Source organism: Staurois parvus, unplaced genomic scaffold (genome assembly GCF_062004578.1).
Source record: "Staurois parvus isolate SC_StPar_1 unplaced genomic scaffold, SC_StPar_1.0 ptg001614l, whole genome shotgun sequence".
Taxonomy (NCBI): Eukaryota; Metazoa; Chordata; class Amphibia; order Anura; family Ranidae; genus Staurois; species Staurois parvus.
The window spans coordinates 1,990,052-2,010,768 of record NW_028319410.1 but is presented as its reverse complement, the minus strand read 5'-3'; the positions used below and the strand labels follow the sequence as shown (position 1 = coordinate 2,010,768).

The 20,717-nt window shown below is 43.7% G+C and overlaps 1 protein-coding gene across 3 annotated transcripts in view; it reads right to left on the bottom strand.

Moving 5' to 3' along the window:
• ZNF536 (zinc finger protein 536) overlaps positions 1–20,717 on the bottom strand; it is a 641,179-nt gene that overhangs the window by 328,039 nt on the left and 292,423 nt on the right. For all 3 annotated transcript variants that reach the window (XM_089663032.1, XM_089663034.1, XM_089663033.1), the window contains exon 5: positions 2,539–2,659. The gene's annotated coding sequence lies outside the window, so the exon portion shown is untranslated. The remainder of the gene's footprint in view (positions 1–2,538; positions 2,660–20,717) is intronic.

The window sequence follows — 20,717 nt, the reverse complement described above, 5'->3', positions numbered from 1 at the left end:
GGGGTAGGGGCTTTTCAGACACTCGGCACTGCTCAGGTCCAGCAACCAATTACTAAGCCCCAGGAATGTGATATGGGTGTGATATTCCTGCTCAAAAGGTATCAATAATGGTTATGGTATCAATAGTATGGGCTATGGGCTTTTCATAGATACATCCCATTTAGCACTGCTCTAATCAAACAGTCAACCACTAGACCCAACAAATTTTACATGATGAATGGTACAATGTCACTGCTCAATGGGTATTGGGAATGGGAATCAATAGGTTGAGATGGGTAGGTAGCCTTACCAAGATATGTTTCATTCAGCACCCCTCAGGTCTAATGACCAATTACTTTGCCCAAGCAATTTTACATGACAGAGGGTGTGACATCTCTTCTCAGTAGGTATCAGGCATGGTATTAATGGGTCACAATTAGGGCTTTTCACAGACACATCCCATTCAGTACTGCTCAGGTCTAATGACCTGTCACTAAGCCCAAGCAATTTTACATGACAGAGGGTGTTATGTCACTGCTCAGTAGTTATGGGTATGGATTCAATGGGTCAAGGTAAGGGCTTTTCACAGACATGTCCCATTTGGCACTGCTCTAGTCAAACAGTCAATCACTTAGCCCAAGCAATTTTCCATTATGGATGGTTTGACATCACTGCTCAATTGGTATCAGGTATGGTATCAATAGGTCAGTGTAGGGACATTTTAAAGACACCCCCCATTTGGCATTGCTCTGGTCAAACAGTTAATCACTATGCCCAATCATCTTTACATGATGAATGGTGTGACATCACAGCTCAATGGGTATAGGGTAGGGGGTATAGTATCAATGGATCAGGGTAGGGGCTTTTCACAGACACATCCTAATTGCCACTACTCAATAGTTATAGGTAAGGCATTAATGGGTGGAGGTAGGGGCTTTTCATAGACACATCAAACATTGCACTGCTCTAGTCAAACAGTCATTCGCCAAGTCCATTGGTATCAATGGGTCAATGTAAGGTCTTTTCACAGACACATCCAATTCGACACCGCTCAGTTTGAATAGCCAATAGCAAAGCCCATGCAATTCTACATGAAGGCATTAATGGGTGGGGGTAGGGGGTTTTCACAGACACATCACACATTGCACTGCTCTAGTCCAACAGTCATTCGCCAAGTCCATTGGTATCAATGGGTCAGGGTAAGGTCTTTTCACAGACACATCCAAATCAACACCACTCAGTTTGAATAGCCAACAGCAAAGCCCCTGCAATTCTACATGACGGAGGATGTGATGGCCCTGCTGAGCAGGTATCGCTATCAAATGAGACCTGCTCAGATCTAATAGCCAATCACTAAGCCCATGCAATTCTGCATGACGGAGGATGTGACGGCATCGCTGAGAAAGTATCAGGTATTGGTATCAATGGCTTGGGGTACGGCTTTCACAGACATGTCCCATTGAGAACTGCTCAGGTCTAATAGGCAATCACTAAGCCCATGCAATTCTACATGACGGAGGATGTGATGGCACCGCTGAGCAGGTATCAGGTATTGGTATGAATGGCTTGGGGTACAGGCTTTCACAGCCATGTCCCATTGAGAACAGCTCAGATCTACTAGTCAATCACTAAGTCCTTCCAATTCTGCATGACGGAGGATGTGACGGCACCGCTGAGCAGGTATCAGATATTGGGATCAATGGCTTGGGGTAGGGGCTTTCACAGCCATGTCCCATTGAGAACAGCTCAGGTCTAATGGCCAATCACTAAGCCTATGCAATTCTACATGACGGAGGATGTGATGGCACCGCTGAGCAGGTATCAGGTATTGGTATGAATGGCTTGGGGTACGGGCTTTCACAGCCATGTCCCATTGAGAACAGCGCAGGTCTAATAGTCAATCACTAAGTCCTTCCAATTCTGCATGACGGAGGATGTGACGGCACTGCTGAGCTGGTATCACTATCAAATTAGACCTGCTCAGGTCTAATAGCCAATCACTAAGCCCATGCAATTCTACATGACGGAGGATGTGACGATACCGCTGAGCAGGTATCAGGTATTGGGATCAATGGCTTGGGGTAGGGGCTTTCACAGCCATGTCCCATTGAGAACAGCTCAGGTCTAATAGCCAATCACTAAGCCCATGCAATTCTACATGACGGAGGATGTGATGGCATCGCTGAGCAGGTATCAGGTATTGGGATCAATGGCTTGGGGTAGGGGCTTTCACAGCCATGTCCCACTGAGAACAGCTCAGGTCTAATAGTCAATCACTAAGTCCTTCCAATTCTGCATGACGGAGGATGTGACGGCACCGCTGAGCAGGTATCAGATATTGGGATCAATGGCTTGGGGTAGGGGCTTTCACAGCCATGTCCCATTGAGAACAGCTCAGGTCTAATGGCCAACCACTAGGCGCAAGCAATTTTCGGGCAAAGTGATGTAGCCTCTTTAATTTGGAATGTTGACCGGAGTGTACCATTAAAAGAAACCATTTTATTACAAAACATGCACAAAGCCAAGAAGTTTGGACAATACTTTTTACCATCTTCTTACCTTAACAGCTGACCTGCATGCTTGTTTTAAGGACAGATGGTCTGATGGGGGGGAGGGGGGGAAGGCGTATGGCCTTTAGGCCAAGGCGGGCTTGCTCGCGGAAAGCCTTATCTCCTCGTCACTGCAATAAAACAGAAACAAAATGTAACATAAAACTAAAAGTGAAAAAAAAAAAAAAACCACAACAAATTTGCCAAAATCTTAGCATCCATCAGAGGTCAAGGAACATCACAAAAAAAAGGTTAAAGATGAAATAAAATCCGAATGAAAACCTATCCCACGGCAAGGCCACCGGTGACGTCCTCTAGTCAAGGAAGCTAAACACTTCGAGGCACAAGAATCCTTCATTTTCATCAGATCAATACCTGCTTATATTTATCACCATTCCATGCAGCTGCCACTCCTGACAACCTGCATTTTAGCCGAACGAGCTCGGGGCCCGGACAATGTAGCTTTGAATACTATTTACACCTGAAGTCACAATTCCATTAAGAGGCCCTGTTTTGTTAAAGACACAGAGATTGATATTATTATATTGGCAGATGATTTAAAACCCCTTTGTTCTTTTTCTTTTTTCTCTCCCATCCTCTCCGTGTTCTTGATCTGGTCTATGTCAGAAGCTTTTTTCTGCTAAATACTTGAGTATATACTTTTTACATTTTTTTTGTATTTTTTTTTTTTCTTTTTTAAAGCTTTTTGTCCAAACTCACCAATGCGCGGGAGAGCCTCGCTGCTAAAAGAACGACGTTCTCTAATCATCTGTACAACAATATTTGCTATCAGGCATCCTAAATAGATTATCATTCGTCCATCTGTGTGATTATTGATTTATAAGGGACATAAGCTGCTTTAAAATGGAAGTGTTCCCACTAAGGGCTCCTTGTATAAATCACACATGTCCTCAGATATAACACCCATCTTTCAACATATTGTTTCCCCTCACCCCCCCCCCCCCCCCCTTTCCTCCTTACTTTCTTTTTTTCCTTAAAAAAAAAGAAAGAAAGCAGCGAATGATAAATTGTTTCTAATACACCGATCTAAAGTGATATGCAAATCTGGTGTGTATTTTTTAATATATTACTCGAGAAAAAAAAAGAGGCGTCATTTACATATGAATGCTATATGCAAATGCGAGTGACACAGCAGATGTTTGTGAATATAATTGACCTATATGTGAATTGCATCAGAACCCTTAACGCTATTAATTCTCTCGAATATTGTCCAAAAAAAAAAAAAAAAACGCGATTTTGTGAAACCGCAGAGTGGAAGTGATTTTTGTCACCGTTCCAGAGCAACAAAAAAGAAGGTCACGGCAGGTTTTTTTTTTTTTTTGCTGTCACCGACAGCTTGTCTTAAATATGACATCATCACGTGATAGGGTGTATTGATTATTTAATGGCATCCTGAAAACACTCGATGGGTTTGATGAAAAGGAAGGGGGGTACATGCCCATGCCCCATTCCAAAACCTTTTTTTTTTTTTTTTTAAATATATTTGTCCCCCGCTGTGCAAAAAACAAACAAACGGAGCTGCCGTTTAATTGCGTCTTTTATTTTGACAAGGGACTGTATCAAATAGCCCTTTGTCCATAGACAGGGACCACCCTGCCTATGACAGTATGTTTATGCCCCCCCCCAACACTCCGTCTAGAATGTTGCATTGTTACGACAGCTTAGGAAGGATAACCGCGAAGCCCTATTGTGTGCTTAGCAGCATAACTACTATGTCACCTCCTAATAGGAACCTACCTAATAAATTACTCCTTTCAGGTCTGGCAAACTGACATCTCTCTGCAAGGGGACAATTTTATATTTGTGCCACCGCGCAAAATTGCTTCATCGCAAGCCACTGTGGATTAGCATAAAAATTAACACTTAAACTCCGGCTTATTTGCTTCTCCTCTTCCCTGCCACAATAATCAATTTCCCTTATAAATCTGATTAGATTTTACGATGCTTGTTATTCAAAGCATGTCGCCGCACAGCATTCGGAGGCAGGGAAGACTATTTGTTTAAATAGGAGAAAAAAAAAAAGCATTAAAAAATGTATAGGTGTTTTTTTTATATTTATTTTTATTTTTTTTATATTTTATTTCCATTCCTCTCTCCGCCGCTTCTTTTTCGTTTCATATTATAACGTCAGTAATTGATTGCACACATTAATTAACATGTAAGGTAGAAAATTTTGCATTATGCATGATTTATTTTTTCATATCTTGTTGGTTGCTCAGCTCGGTGCCCTTGTGCGTCTAGGACATCAGGCCTCTCGCCGTTCGGGGTCCAGTCACAAATACCAGTGTTCGCTCTTCTGAAAGTTATTAATGTCAGATGCAAAATGAGATTTATTTATTTATTTATTTTATTATTATTTTTTTTTTATTTTTTTTTTTATTTTACCTACTTACTAATCCGCCCGAGCTGTTTTGAGTGATCCGAGCTTAGACGCCGGACGGTGGGTTTGATCTCACGCACGGGCTGAGAGCATGCAAATAGGTTCATTAAGGCACCATTTGAAAACAGGCCGCGGCAATACTTTCAGCGCCGGCCGTGGTCGGAGAACACTGTTAATTAAAGAAGTTGAAAGAATGGCAGTAAAAAAAAAAAAAAAAAGTTCAGTGTCCATCAGCCTTTCAAATTGCCAATGGGCGAGGGTGGCATTTTGATTGCAAATTGCCTCCTGTTTTTTTTGAGGGGGGGAGGAAAAATATATATACACAATGAGTATTTTTATAGCGTCCAATTAAGAGCCAAAACCTATCAGTATGGAAATGTCCAAGGATGCAGATTGCAAGTGTTTATTGGCGTAGAGTACTGAAGACAAAGCAACCTCAACTGTGTCTTGTATACAGAACCTGAAGGCAAAAATCAATATGTAGAGTAGGGTTCCTCCAGAGGTTGTAGGGCTTCCTTGAGCAATGAGCAATTTCTGCCTCTCAGAAGAGTTCCCACTGAAACCATTGATCTTTTTAACTATCTGTAAGGGGGTAATTCTTCTCAATGACCACAAATGTAAGGAACATTCTTCCCACTGATGTTCACTAATGTAGAATGAGTTGTAGATATGGTCATTTTTATCAGGGGTTCCCTGAGACCAGAAAGTTATTTCAGGGGTTCCTCTGTGCTGAAAAGGTTGAAAAAAGCTGATATAAAGTGTGGATACCCTTACCAACCAACCAACCAACCAACCTAAAGTGCACCTGGCACAACCCATACCTCCTACTGCCAATCCCATAACCTTTGATAGGTCCCACAGGCTGCCTTCATTGCTTTGTGAGACAGATGGAGGGATTACCTATACCCCCCCAGCCCGGGATTTCGTGTATTAGTACAGGTACTTCGAGGGGCTGTCAAGGTCCTCTGATGGGACATTAAAACTAAAGTAAGTTATACCACCATACACTGTCTAGCTCTTATCAGGCTTTTTTTTTCTCAGGTAATAGGTGCAGGAACTCACATCCCCATTGCCAACAATGACCTTTACTTCCTATGGGAGAGAAGCAAATGGCGGGTATGGCCGCAAGTCAGAATTACGTTTCCCAAAGGGTGCAGGGTTCAGTACTGCATATGACACAAGATCAGAAGTGCATATTGTGCAGGGCTCAGGAGTGTGTATTGCACAGGTCTCAGGAGGGTGTATTGCACAGGGCTCAGGAGTGCAAATCATGCAGGGCTCAGGAGTATGTATAGCACAGGGGTCTGATATTCACATTGCACTGGCTCAGGAGTGTGTATTGCTCAGGGTTCAGGAGTGCCCATCGTGCAGGGTTCAGGAGTGTGTATTGCACAGGGCTCAGGAGTATGTATTGCACAGATCTCAGAATTATGTACCACTTAGGGCTCAGGATTGAGTATTGAGCAGGTCACAAGGCTCAGGAATAGGTAATACACAGTTTACAACCAAAAACCCCTACAACCTCCTTCCCAGTACCAATCTCTATGCAACCCCCTAGTACAGAACTTTTCTCCCAACCCCCCCTTCCCAAATACAAAGCTCTCCCCTCAATTCCCTTCTCAGTGAAAAGCTATTTCCCCTCCTCAATCTGCCCCCAGCCCTTTCCCAATACAAAGTGACATAGAGAGGCTGCTGTGGTCGAGAAGCTAGTAGTTACTCACCCAGTCCTCAGTAGTCCTCCATGCAGGAGGATCTGCTGCCATGAAGCTGGTGTGGCAGACCTCCTCCTCTGCTGTGAAGGGCAGGGAGGTTTCTGGTTGCCAGGAGGGGGGGTGCTGTCACTTGTTGTAAATACAGAAGCCAGTAGAGGAAATGAACGGTGCAGAAAACTTCCTCTTCCAGCTTCTGTGTTTACAAGTGACAGCAGTGAGCACAAGGCCAGTGCCAGGGTTGGCGGTACAACCGAAAAAAAGCCCTGCCTCAAATGCAGAAATGTTTGTTTACGGTTACTTGACCAATTGCAAGTTTGCTTGAAATTAGAACTGTGGCCAGGCTATGAACATTCAGACATTTAAATATTAACAAGCAGTAATAAAACTTTAAACAAGCCCTCACAGACCTCTGTAGCTGCAGACATTGTGGATGAATTCATCCTTAAAGTTTGCAGCAGAGGCTTCTTACTTTTACTTTCTTGCAGTAGCTCAGATCCCGCTCCCAGCAGTGACTTTGTTGCCTGTCAGCCATCTAAACTCTGGGCCCCATTCACATGTGAGTGATTTGAAGCACAATTTCAAGCTTCACTAGAAGCTAGAAACTAGGATTTCCATTATATTAAATGTTGCCCATTCACACCTGAGCACAGTGTTGTTTGAAGCTTGCCGCTCAAAAAAATACATGAGCTTCTTTTGGATCTCAGTCCCAGTGACAACAGGTACCAAGACCCAAACAGCAGTGAAAACCTTACATAGGTTCTAACCTTTTCACCACTCTAGAGATTTACCTTTAAAGACACTTGAAAGCAGCCATTCTCACCCAGGGTTATGTAAAACCCTGGTGTTCCTCCAGAGGTTCCTAGGAGTTCCTTGAGCTCTGCAGTGGTATATTTAGGTTTTGTGCTGCCCTAGGCAACACAAAAATCAGACGCCCCCCCTCCCCGACAGAGGGAGCCTGACACTGACAAACACCAGACCCCCCCCATGGAGAGAGCCTTCCACTAACACCTCCCCCCCCCCGCGACAGAGAGAAAGACACTCACCTTCACAGCTCTGGCCATCTCCAGGAACGACAGTCCGGCTCTGCATACACCATCAAGCAGCCCACAGCCTCTCTCGGATCCCACCTGGTCCCCATGTCACATATGCCCCTTCTTCCAGGGGGCAGGACTGCCCCCCCTAAAAAATGCCTTGTTTGCCTTATGGTTAATACGTCCTTGGAGCTGCGGCTGATTGGCCTTCAGTCTGATGGTGTCTTCCAAGACTAACACCACTAGGCAGAGCCAGCAGCATGCCACCAATGAACTTATTAGCTCTCTGTGAATGTGGCATTCTTTCCACTGACAATATATATAAAAAGGGGCATTTTCCCAATGACCCCAAAAAATTTATTTTAGCAGAGCCCTGACACCTGATTTCTTTAAGGGTTCCTGTGGGGGTAGAAAAAAAGTTTGAGAAAGGCTGCTTTAAAGTAAGGGTTTGAACTTGAGGTCCATGTGCATCAAGATGGTGGGGATTTCAAGTCCTTAAGATCAATAAGTTTCCTGTTTATAGTCTGCCTAAGTGAAAACTAAGAAATGGTGCAAATACCAAGCGCAGTGAGGTTGCAGGGGATAAGTAGACAACCACAGTATGGGCAGCTCCAACAACTCCTTTGACCAGCAATGAGACATGAGCACAAAACAACAAATAAAGGAGCACTCCCAACCCTGTGGAAGTCAACAGAGTCACAAGCCCAGGAATAGTTAAAATCGAAATTCACTTTAATGTTGGGTTAAAAAGCATGTAGGAGTGCCCAGACTGATACATCACCAAGCCAGTGCAGGGAAGAAACACATATTCCCAAAAGTTGGAGGATGACGCATAATCCTGGACCCAACAGTAGGCTGCTCAACCCAGGAGTCTTAAGACAGTGGGAAGGGTGTATATGTATATATTTGGGTGGCTATTAAGGATGGCACACTCCTCCAGCCCCTCCTATATATATTTTGATTGCCGGTTCATAATCACATGATCTGAGGAAGAGGCAAGTCCCCAAAACATGTTATCATGATGACCGGCTTCTCTCCTTTGGTTTGACATGGTGGCTCCTCTAGGCTTTCAGTTTGCCCTCACCAGCCCTTATTCGGGCGGTCTCTCCCCAGGTGTATGACATAACATGACTTCTGGAGGATGCTCCATCTCAGTGATCCCAGCGGCTGCCATCTATACTCCCTTCCCACTGTCCTCAGGCTCCTGGGCTGAACAACATACTGTTGGGTCAAAGATTATGTGTCACTCTCCAGCTTTTGGGAATAGGAATATGTGTTTCTTCTTTCCACTGGCTTGGTGATGTATCAGTCTGGGCACTCCCACATGTCATGCTTTTTAACCCAACATTAAAGTGGATTTCGATTGTAACTATTCCTGGGCTTGTGACTCTATTGACTTCCACAGGGTTGGAAGCGCTCCTTTATTTGTTGTTCTGTGCTAAGTGAAAACCGACAAGCATCATCCTACTTCTGTACATTTTCCATCTTCGGAATATGGCAGTTGATTGCCATTCAGTCAGTGTAGCAGAGCTGGACTCTTAGCACAGGCTAATTCCCCAGGAGGTTTCATCAGGTGTCTACCAGAAGACCACAAAGGTTCATATATACTGACATTTGTCTTGCATTTATCCAATACATATGAAAATCTATCACGGCACAACTGCATTGCACTCTTTGATGTGGTCAGGTCATGTTTCATTGTACTTAGATGTGTTTTGTCCTGTTGGTATTACAATAGCCTAGCTATGGGTGTATAAACATTAAATTGCAATAGACATTCCCTGTGAATTTCTATCAGATATAAAAAAGTTGATAAAATGCCTATCAAGCGCCATGTACAAAGCACATGCAACATGCTTTTAAATCACAAAGTTTACACAATTTCACTGACATACCCAGGGCCAGGCCAAGGGGTAGGCAGTAAAGGTGGCCACCTTAGGTGCTTCAGCTGGAAGAGGGCAGAAAAAGGGCAGGCCATGCTACATTTGCTACAGATATAGTTCACAGCTCATGAAACGGGGATGCACATTGGCCTTTTCTCCTTGGGCACTAAAGAACCTAGTCCCAGCTCCGGATGTATCCATATTGGTTCAGTTAAAACAGGGGTGTCAAACTCAATTTCATTGCGTGCTGCACCAGCATTATGGTTTCCACCAAAGGGCTGATTGTCTCTGTATGACTAAATGTACAAAGCACCCCCCCCATATCAGATATCAAGAACCCTCCACCATCAGAAGTTCAAGAGCCCCCAACTCCCTTCACATCAGATGTCAAGAGCTCCCCACCATCAGAAGTTCAAGAACCTCCACCTCCGCTTAGGTCAGATGTCAAGTGCCCCCCACCATCAGAAGTTCAAGAGCCTCCACCTCCCCTTACATCAAATATCAAGAGCCCCCCACCATCAGAAGTAAAGAAACTCCACCCCCCTTACATCAGATGTCAAGAGTCCCCCACCATCAGAAGTTGAAGAGCCTACATCTCCCCTTACATCAGATGTCAAGAGCCACCCACCATCAGAAGTCAAGAGCCTCCACCTCCCCTTACATCAGATGTCAAGAGCGTCCTCTCCACCATCAGAAGTCAAGATTCCCTCACCCTCCCTTACATCACAGTGCGCCCCCCTTACTTTTTGCTGCTGCCAATAAGAAACTGGGGGTGGAGCTGGACAGCAGAAAGTGCATGGTCTGGAGGAGGTCCAGAGGAGGGCTGGAATCAGCTGCTGGAGTCTGCTAAATGCTGAGACCAGGAGAGGTGGAGATGAGGGGGAACTGTGGCTGCACAGATATGATCTGGTGGAGGAATTCTGTCCCCGACTGCTGAGTGGGTAGATATAATCCATTTCGTGTCTGCACGGAGAAAGACAGGATCTGGCAGAGGAGTTCTGTCCTCCTATCTGCTGCCGACTGCTGAGACAAGGTGAAGGCACAGACGAGAGGGAGGCCGCAGCTGCAGGAGAGGTACATGGGCCACTGAATAGGCTTGGCAGTGCGCAGGCCTTGTGTTTGACACATGTGAGTTAGAGGAACAATATTGTGTCATGGAAACAAACAGTTGATTTTATGGGGACCCAGAAATGTGAGGGGATTACGGTTTCAACCACAACACAGTATAGTGCCTATGTCTGCCATAATACTTGTGACATCATGACTCATATAGGAAAAAGCATGCCTGTTGTTACTGGGACCTTTTTTTGGGTGGGGAGTGCAAGTCTGAGCCTGCCTTCACTCTTGAGCGTAAGCAGTTTCAGGTGATTTTGGAGTTTTTTTTTCTTTTGCATGGTTTCAGGATTGAGTGTTTATGTTTTAGCCAACGGAAAGCGATTTAATGAGAGGAGGAGGCAAGAAATGTCATGAAAAACACCCTCTACACACAATTTCAGGTGTTTTTCAAGCTCTCCTACTGAAGTCCACAGGGGCATCGAAGAAGATATTAGTCTTCATAAAGCCTTAAAGTGGTTCTAAAAGCTGAAGGTTTTCACCTTCATGCATTCTATACATGAAAGTAAAAAACTTTCGGAGTGTAGCTCCCCAGTCCCCCAATACTTACCTGATCCTGATCATGATCCAGTGATGTGCATGAGACCAGTGGCTCTCCCATCTCTCTCTAGCTCCTCATAGGCTTAGAGAGAGCAGCGTGAGCCACTGCCCCCTGCTGCTGTCAATCACAGCCAATAGAGGGGGGGGTAGAGATAAGCCACGCTTTGTGTGTATATGGTCACACAGAGCCAGCTCAGGAGCGAGCCGCATGAGTGCTCCCATAGCAAGAGGCTTCCTATGGGGGCAGTCAGCAGGGGGGAGGAGCCAGGATTGTTAGCAGGGGACCATAGAAGAGGAGGGTCAGGGCTTCTCTGTGCAAAGTCATTCCACCCTCCAGTTTAGTATGACATGTAAGTTATTTTAAAAAAGAAAACATTTTGCCTTTAATACAACACAGGCCTCTTAGTGCATTCTGTTGTGACTCTATTAACATCAACTGCTCAAGCCCTGAAGAAGGGGGAAGCTTTTTGCCCAAAATGTGTTGGCTGTATTCAGTGCTTTTAGAAGACGAACTTTTATATCAGTGCACACCAAGGAGGCTCATTTATTTTTTTTGATCTTGGAATTCCAAACTTCAAGCAACATAAACTCTCTCAGGTGTGAATGGGCACCATTGAATATAATGGAAATCCTGATGTTGAGCGTTGAAGATCTTCAGGAAATGTCCTTTACGTTGCTCAGGTGTGAATAAGCAACATGGAATATAATGGGAATCTTGATGTTGAGCGTTGAAGATCTTCAGGAAACGTGCTTCACAACATTCAGTTGTAAATGGGCTCCAACTTCAGGAATAGTGCTTCACATCGCTCAGGTGTGAATGGCACCATTGAATGGAATGGGAAACTTGAGGTTGAGCGTTGAAGGTCTTCCAAAAATTTGCTTCACAATGCTCAGGTGTGAACGGGCCCCATTGAAAATAATGGGAATCTTGATGTGGAGCATTGAAGATCTTCAGAAAATGTGCTTTAAAATGCTCAGGTGTGAATGGGCACCACTGAATATAACGGGAATCTTGATGCTGAGCGTTGAACATCTTCAGAAAATGTGCTTCACAACGCTCAGGTGGGAATGGGCACCAATGAAAATAATGTGAATCTTGATGTGGAGCGTTGAAGATCTTCAGGAAATGTTCTTTACAACATTCAGGTGCGAATGGGCACCATTGAATATAATTGGAATCTTGATGCTGAGCATTGAATATTTTCAGGGAATGTGCTTCACATCGGTCATGTGTGAATGGCCACCATTGAAAATAATGGGAATCTTGATATGAAGCATTGAAGAGCTTCAGGAAATGTGCTTTACAACGCTCAGGTGTGAATGGGCACCATCTAATATAATGGGAATCCTGATGTGGAGCATTGAAGATCTTCAGGCAACATGCTTCACATCGCTCAGGAGTGAATGGGCATCATTGAATATAATAGGAATCTTGATGTTGAGCGTTGAAGATCTTCAGAACATTTGTTTCACAATGCTCAGGTGTGAATGGGCACCATTGAAAATAATGGGAATCTTGATGTAGAGCGTTGAAAATCTTCAGAAAATGCGCTTCACAACGCTCAGCTGGGAATGGGCACCATTGAAAATAATGGGAATCTTGATGTGGAGCATTGAAGATCTTCAGGAAATGTTCTTTACAACATTCAGGTATGAATGGGCACCACTGAATATAGTTGGAATCTTGATGCTGAGCATTGAATATTTTCAGGGAACGTGCTTCACATCGCTCATGTGTGAATGGCCACCATTGAAAATAATGGGAGTCTTATTATGAAGCGTTGAAGAGCTTCAGGAAATGTGCTTCACATCGCTCAGGTGTGAATGGGCACTATAATAGGAATTCTGATGTGGACATTGAAGATCTGCATGAAATGTGCTTCACATCGCTCAGGTGTGAATGGGCACCATAGAAAATAATGGAAATCTTGATGTTGAGTGCTGAAGATCTTCAGAACATTTGCTACACAAAACTTACGTGTGAATGGGCACCACTGAATAGAATGGGAATCTTCTTGATATTGAGCATTGGAGATCTTCAGAACATTTGCTTCACAAAACTCAGGTGTGAATGGGCACCATTGAATAGAATGGGAATCTTGATGTTGAGCGTTGAAGCACTTCAGGAAATGAACTTAGAATCGCTCAGCTCTGAATATGGTCTTACGACCTTCTAACATTGACAGGAGGACCAGCTTTTACCTGAAAACCCTAGCTAAGGTTTGCTGATGAAGAATGCCAGAAAACACCATTCCTATGATTTTTTTTTACCATATGTGAATGACTGTTAGATCAATGCTAGAAAAACCGAACAAGTTGTTTGGGGTTTTTTTTTTTTTGCTTTTTTCCTTTTTTGTTGTTGTTTTATTTTTCCGTAGTGCACTGCGGTTGTGTCCTGCGGTCAGTTTAAATACAAACAATGCTTAGTGAAGCGGAACTCCGGTAAATGAGCCGATCGGCTTATGATTCCACAGCCCGTTACAAAGTATCAGATACGACTTAAGGTACGACGCTCAGCCTGTACTTTGCACAGTGACATTAAACTGTTATGCCACACTATTTAAAGAAAATAACCCGTATGGAGCTAAAGATATCATTATGGCGCAGGCTTTGCATTACAAACAAAGAACCTTTTGTGGGAATGAGATGCAAATTATATGCTAATCGCTGGCAATCATAAGCACAGCCTATTAACTAAGTTCGGTTAATGTTGAAGGCACTAAATAATGTCATAATAATTACATCATATGTACACCTGGCATTAGCCCCCGCCATGGACCCTGAAATGGGGGAGATTATTGGAGACAGGCCAGAGATGCTAATTCTATTAAGGAAGGATTATATCCCAGCAGGCACTGAGACACAGCTCTCCCCCCCATAGGTGGTACAGGAGACAGAAATTGATGGAATACCTTGTCACTCGCCAGCCTCTTCTATCTGAGATGTTGGGCGCAGGCCCCCAAAGGACGAGGGGGCCCATCATGAAGATCAATGGCGGGGATGATGGCTGTCCCTACTTAGGATATTTAAAGTGCCACTGCCACCAAAACTTTTTACATTTTTTTATAGACTGGAAAATGACTGGAACCCATGCAAGGTTTTTATTGCCTTTGCTCCATTCTTTAAGTCCTGTTACATTTTTCCAGCATGTGATGAGTAAATTCAACATCCAACCCAAAATACTGGAATACTGGGCGACCACACTTCCTTCCTTCCGCAGAATTCACTCCTTCATTCAGATTACCTCTGTCCCCTGCTTTTTATTTTCTGTAAGATATAGCTCCAACAAAGGTCTACTGACGAATGGATATGTCAGGTGTCCTCATGTGTGGAGTTCCTTTCTAAATGGTTTTACTTTGTGTGTGTGTGTGTATTTTAGGATGGTAAAAACCTTTTCTACTAATAAAGAAATATTCTATTTTTATATATAACAAATATATAATATATAGCAAATTATATATATATATAACTAATTATATATGTATATATATATATATATATATATATATATATATATATATATATAATTACAAGTATTATCATTTATAAGTATTTATATATATATATATATATTTATAAGTATTTAAGTATTTATATATGTATATATATATATATATTATAAGTATTATCATTATACGTATTTTTTCCTTATTATTTCTACAAATTTTTTTTAAACTGTTGATGAACTGATATGGTATTTTGTATTATCTAGATACATTTGTCAGAGGTTTCTGTATATTTGTTATTTATTATTATATATAAAAAAAATAGAAAATAAAAATCATAGAGAGAGAGAATATAAATAATAAGAATTATTATTGTTATTGTTTTATCATTAATATTATTATTACTACTATTTTTACCATTGATGAACTACAATTTTTTGGTTTATTATTTAAATACATTTGTCTGAGGTACCTGTATATTAGTTATTTATTATTATATATATCTTAAATATATATATATATATATATATATACATATACATACATATATATATATATATATATATATATATATATATATATATATATATATATAATTTCCATATTTGTGTTCTCATGTGTGGCGGACGGCCCTTTCACACTGATCTGCTTTTCCCATAAATTGCATTGCTTAAAAGCGCAAGAAAAACGCAAGAAAAATATTCCATTTAAATCCTATGGAACTTTTCATGCCAGTGCGCTGTAGGTGCGGTGCAATTTGAAAAGTCCTGCAAGCTGCATATGTTTTTGTGCATGAGGACTAAAAACGTCCCATGTGCGTGAGGACTAAAAATGTCTGGTTTGCATGAGGACTAAAAAGTCCCGTGTGCAGGAGGACTAAAAACATCCCGTGTGCGTGAGGACTAAACACGTCCCGTGTGCATGAGGATTAAACACGCCCCGTGTGCATGAGGACTAAACACGCCCCACGTGCATGAGGACTAAACACGTCCCATGTGCATGAGGACTAAACACGTCCCATGTGCATGAGGACTAAAAACATCCCGTGTGCGAGAACTAAAAACATCCCGTGTGCGTGAGGACTAAAAACGTCCTGTGTGCGTGAGGACTAAAAACGTCCTGTGTGCGTGAGGACTAAAAACGTCCTGTGTGCGTGAGGACTAAAAACTTCCCGTGTGCATGAGGACTAAACACGTCCCGTGTGCGAGAACTAAAAATATCCCGTGTGCGTGAGGACTAAAAACATCCCGTGTGCGTGAGGACTAAAAACGTCCTGTGTGCGTGAGGACTAAAAACTTCCCGTGTGCATGAGGACTAAACACGTCCCGTGTGCATGAGGACTAAAAACATCCCGTGTGCGAGAACTAAAAATATCCCGTGTGCGTGAGGACTAAAAACGTCCCGTGTGCGTGAGGACTAAACACGTCCCGTGTGCATGAGGACTAAACACGTCCCGTGTGCATGAGGACTAAAAACATCCCGTGTGCAAGAACTAAAAACATCCCGTGTGCGTGAGGACTGAAAACGTCCTGTGTGCGTGAGGACTAAAAACATCCCGTGTGCGTGAGAACTAAAAATGTCCCGTGTGCAAGAACTATAAACATCCCGTGTGCGTGAGGACTGAAAACGTCCTGTGTGCATGAGGACTAAAAACATCCCATGTGCGTGAGAACTAAAAATGTCCCGTGTGTGTGAGGAATAAACACGTCCCGTGTGCGTGAAGACTAAAGACGTCCCGTGTGCGTGAAGACTAAAGACGTCCCGTGTGCATGAGGACTAAAAACGTCCCGTGTGCGTGAGAACTAAAAACGTCCCGTGTGCATGAGGACTAAAAACGTCCCGTGTGCATGAGGACTAAAAACGTCCCGTGTGCATGAGGACTAAAAACGTCCCGTGTGCATGAGGACTAAAGACGTCCCGTGTGCGTGAGGACTAATACATCCATAACTCTCTGCTCTCGGCTCCTTGAACCCATTAGTAGAGATGAAACGTCCTCCCCGTCACGTCTCCATCAACGTGTCAAAAACTGAACAAACGCAACAATTTTTTAAAATTTAATTATTGTAATTTGGGAGGGGGGTGGGGGAGGGGGGAATTTTTGGGGGATGGGGGGGTGCAGTTTATTTTCCCGGGAGGGAATGAATTACCCCAACATGTACTATCGCCTATCAGGCCAAGGACGTCCCTTTATGATGAAATGCACGCATTCTGCACATTTGCGGCCCACACACACAAGGATTAGTTCATTCCCGTTTGGTGGAACATTTTTTTCCTTTGAAAAGTCAAAAGAATGTCTTGTTTTTGATTACTAAACTCTTTTGGCACTTCAAAAAAAAAAAAAAAAAAGTCTTCTGAGTCGATCGCGCTGAATAAAAAGTCCTTTGCGTTCAGAAATGCCGCAGAGAGAAGATGAGAACGGCGCGGTCGTCCAGCTCCTGGAACGGTAGGGATTCCTCTGCCATCAGAGGTCAGGAGGGAATCCGCTTCTTAAAGGGAACTCCGGGTGCAACAACCGCCATTTACATATGTTCTACAACAGCCATAAAGGACATAAAACCAATTTCTGAGCACCAAATGCAATGCAAACCCAGATATAACTTTGTAAAAGTAGCAGTGACATCATCGTTGTGCTTTACGTAGCCTGTGCAGACAGCAGAGCTGTGGGAGGGGTCTAGCAGGCTCCACCCACCACAGGCTGCCTTCAAAAAACTACAGCAGGGGGCGGAGGTAAGACCAGTTACTCTGCACAAGGAGAGAGAGCAGAGCTGTGGGAGGGGTCTAGCAGGCTCCACCCACTACAGGTTACCTACAGAAAACTACAGGAGGGGCAGAGACCAAAACAGCTAGGGGCGGAGATAAGACCAGTTACCCTGCACAAGGAGAGAGAGAGCAGAGCTGTGGGAGGGGTCCAACAGGCTCCACCCACTACATGCTGCCTTTTGGGAAATACAGAAGGGGGTGGAGAATGCGGGGTCCGGGGAGAGCGGATTTAGTGAATGCAGGGTCCAGGGAGAGCGGATATAGTGAATGTGGGGTCCAGGGAGACCAGATATAGCGAATGTGGTTTCCGGGGAGAGCGGATATAGTGAATGCGGGGTCCGGGGAGAGCGGATATAGTGAATGCGGGGTCCGGGGAGAGCGGATATAGTGAATGCGGGGTCCGAGGAGACTGGATATAGTGAATGCGGGGTCCGGGGAGAGCGGATATAGTGAATGCAGGGTCCGGGGAGAGTGGATATAATGAATGCAGGGTCCGGGGAGAGCGGATATAGTGAATGCGGGGTCCGGGGAGAGCGGATATAGTGAATGCAGGGTCCGGGGAGAGTGGATATAATGAATGCAGGGTCCGGGGAGAGCGGATATAGTGAATGCGGGGTCCGGGGAGAGTGGATATTATGAATGCAGGGTCCGGAGATGCCGGATATAGTGAATGCAGGGTCCGGGACAGCGGATATAGTGAATGCGGGGTCCGGGGAGAACGGATATAGTGAATGCAGGGTCTGGGACAGCGGATATAGTGAATGCGGGGTCCGGGGAGAGCGGATATAGTGAATGCAGGGTCTGGGACAGTGGATATAGTGAATGCAGGGTCCGGGGAGAGCATATATAGTGAATGCGGGGTCCGGGGAGACCGGATATAGTGAATGCAGGGTCCGGGGAGACCAGATATAGTGAATGCTGGGTCTGGGGAGAGCGGATATAGTGAATGCGGGGTCCGGGGAGAGCGGATATAGTGAATGCAGGGTCCGGGGAGAGCGGATATAGTGAATGCAGGGTCCGGGGACAGCGGATATAATGAATGCAGGGTCCGGGGAGAGCGGATATAATGAATGCAGGGTCCGGGGAGAGCGGATATAATGAATGCAGGGTCCGGGGAGAGCGGATATAGTGAATGCGGGGTCCGGGGAGAGCGGATAAAGTGAATGCGGGGTCCGGGGAGAGCAGATATAGTGAATTCGGGGTCCGGGGAGAGCGGATATAGTGAATGCAGGGTCCGGGGAGAGTGGATATAATGAATGCGGGGTCCGGGGAGAGCGGATATAGTGAATGCGGGGTCCGGGGAGAGCGGATAAAGTGAATGCGGGGTCCGGGGAGAGCGGATATAGTGAATGCAGGGTCCGGGGAGAGCGGATATAGTGAATGCGGGGTCCGGGGAGAGTGGATATAATGAATGCGGGGTCCGGGGAGAGCGGATAAAGTGAATGTGGGGTCCGGGGAGAGCGGATATAGTGAATGCAGGGTCCGGGGAGAGCGGATATAGTGAATGCGGGGTCCGGGGAGAGCGGATATAATGAATGCAGGGTCCAGGGAGAGCGGATATAATGAATGCAGGGTCCAGGGAGAGCGGATATAATGAATGCAGGGTCCGGGGAGAGCGGATATAATGAATGCAGGGTCCGGGGTTTAGTAACACTTTAAGTCTACGGATTGCTTTATGAGATATGTATAACTGTATCAATGTGTGTTATTGTTTCAAAATTAAGTTTCTACGAATTATTTGAAACAGGGCAGCAGTGGCTCAGTGGTTAGCCATTCTTCCTTGCAGCACTGGGGTCCATGGTCTAAATCTTATACTTTCTGCATGGAGTTTGCATGTTCTCCCTGTGCTTGTGTGGGTTTCCCCTGACATGCTCGTAGGTTAATTAGCCCTAATATGTGAGATCGGGACCTCTGATTGTAAGCTTCTCCAGAGCAGGGACTGATGTGAATGGAAAGGGTCGCATAAATAAATACTTATAATACTAATTGCGAATGTGCACAAGGGCCGTCATCATGGCTGATTACAGACTCTCATTCCGCTACACAGTAAATGTGCTTTACTGCTCCTTCTCACAACGCAAATCTAGGGGTCCAATAATTTATTAAAATCAATACACTCCCTCTGTGGCTCTTCTCTGAGCAGTGAACCCTCACCATGAAAAGCAACCCTTTCAGTTTAAAATAGAAACAGAAGTCAAACCGTGTGCGTTGATATAAAAAACATTATTAATACCTTTTCTTTTGTTTCTTTTTATAATGTTCTCAGCTGCATAAGGGACTTAGAAAGCTGGGGGTGGAGCCTGCAGCCGGGCATGTCTTCAGGAGGCATAAAAACAGCAGTACACTGATCTTCCCAGTGGACGGCTGTACAGAGAGGGGGTGGTGTCAGCCCATTGGAGGATTGGAGGACAGGCAGGCTGTGAATCCAGCACAGCCAAAAAACTGACCACATTGGGAGGAATGTGTTCTCATGCCTAGCGTGGTCAGTTTTTAATAGGAAAGCAGGGGGACTGACAGGAACACCAGGGATTGCACACAAAGGAGGCAATAAATGCAACAGTATACTTTTTCATACAAGTACATGGTACAGCAGGCACATATCAGGAATATGAAATGATGTTGGGAGTTACATATTCCTTAACAATGAACTTCTCCAGTTCAGTCTGTTCAATAAACCATTGCCAGTGTTTTTTTTTTATACACATATATATATAAATATAAATAAATAAATAAATATATATATATATATATATATATATATATATATATATATATATATATATATTAATATAAAATATTAAAATAAATAAATTAAAATATTAATATAAAATAAATATATATATATATATATATATAAATATATACACACACACAGTATATATATATATATATATATATACACACACACAGTATATATATACACAGTGTATATATATATATATATGTATATGTATATACACACACACACACACACATATATATATATATATATATATATATATATATATATTGTATATTGATCCTGCCATCAATGCTATCAGCTGATAAAAGAGTTAGGTTGAAAAAAAGACACAAGTCCTTCTGGTTCAACCAATAGAAAAAAAAGAATAAACAGAATAAAGAAATAGAACACCTCCTCCTACAGAAGTCTATAACTTCCCGTATTTCTGTGGTCTACAGGACCTGGCCCATCTATTTATGGAGGAGTGAAGAAGAGGAGGTTTCAGTCATCCTGTCCTTTTCCCATCATCCTGATACAGTAGGGTGAGTGAGCGTTGTCACCACAGGATAGGAAGTGTGTTA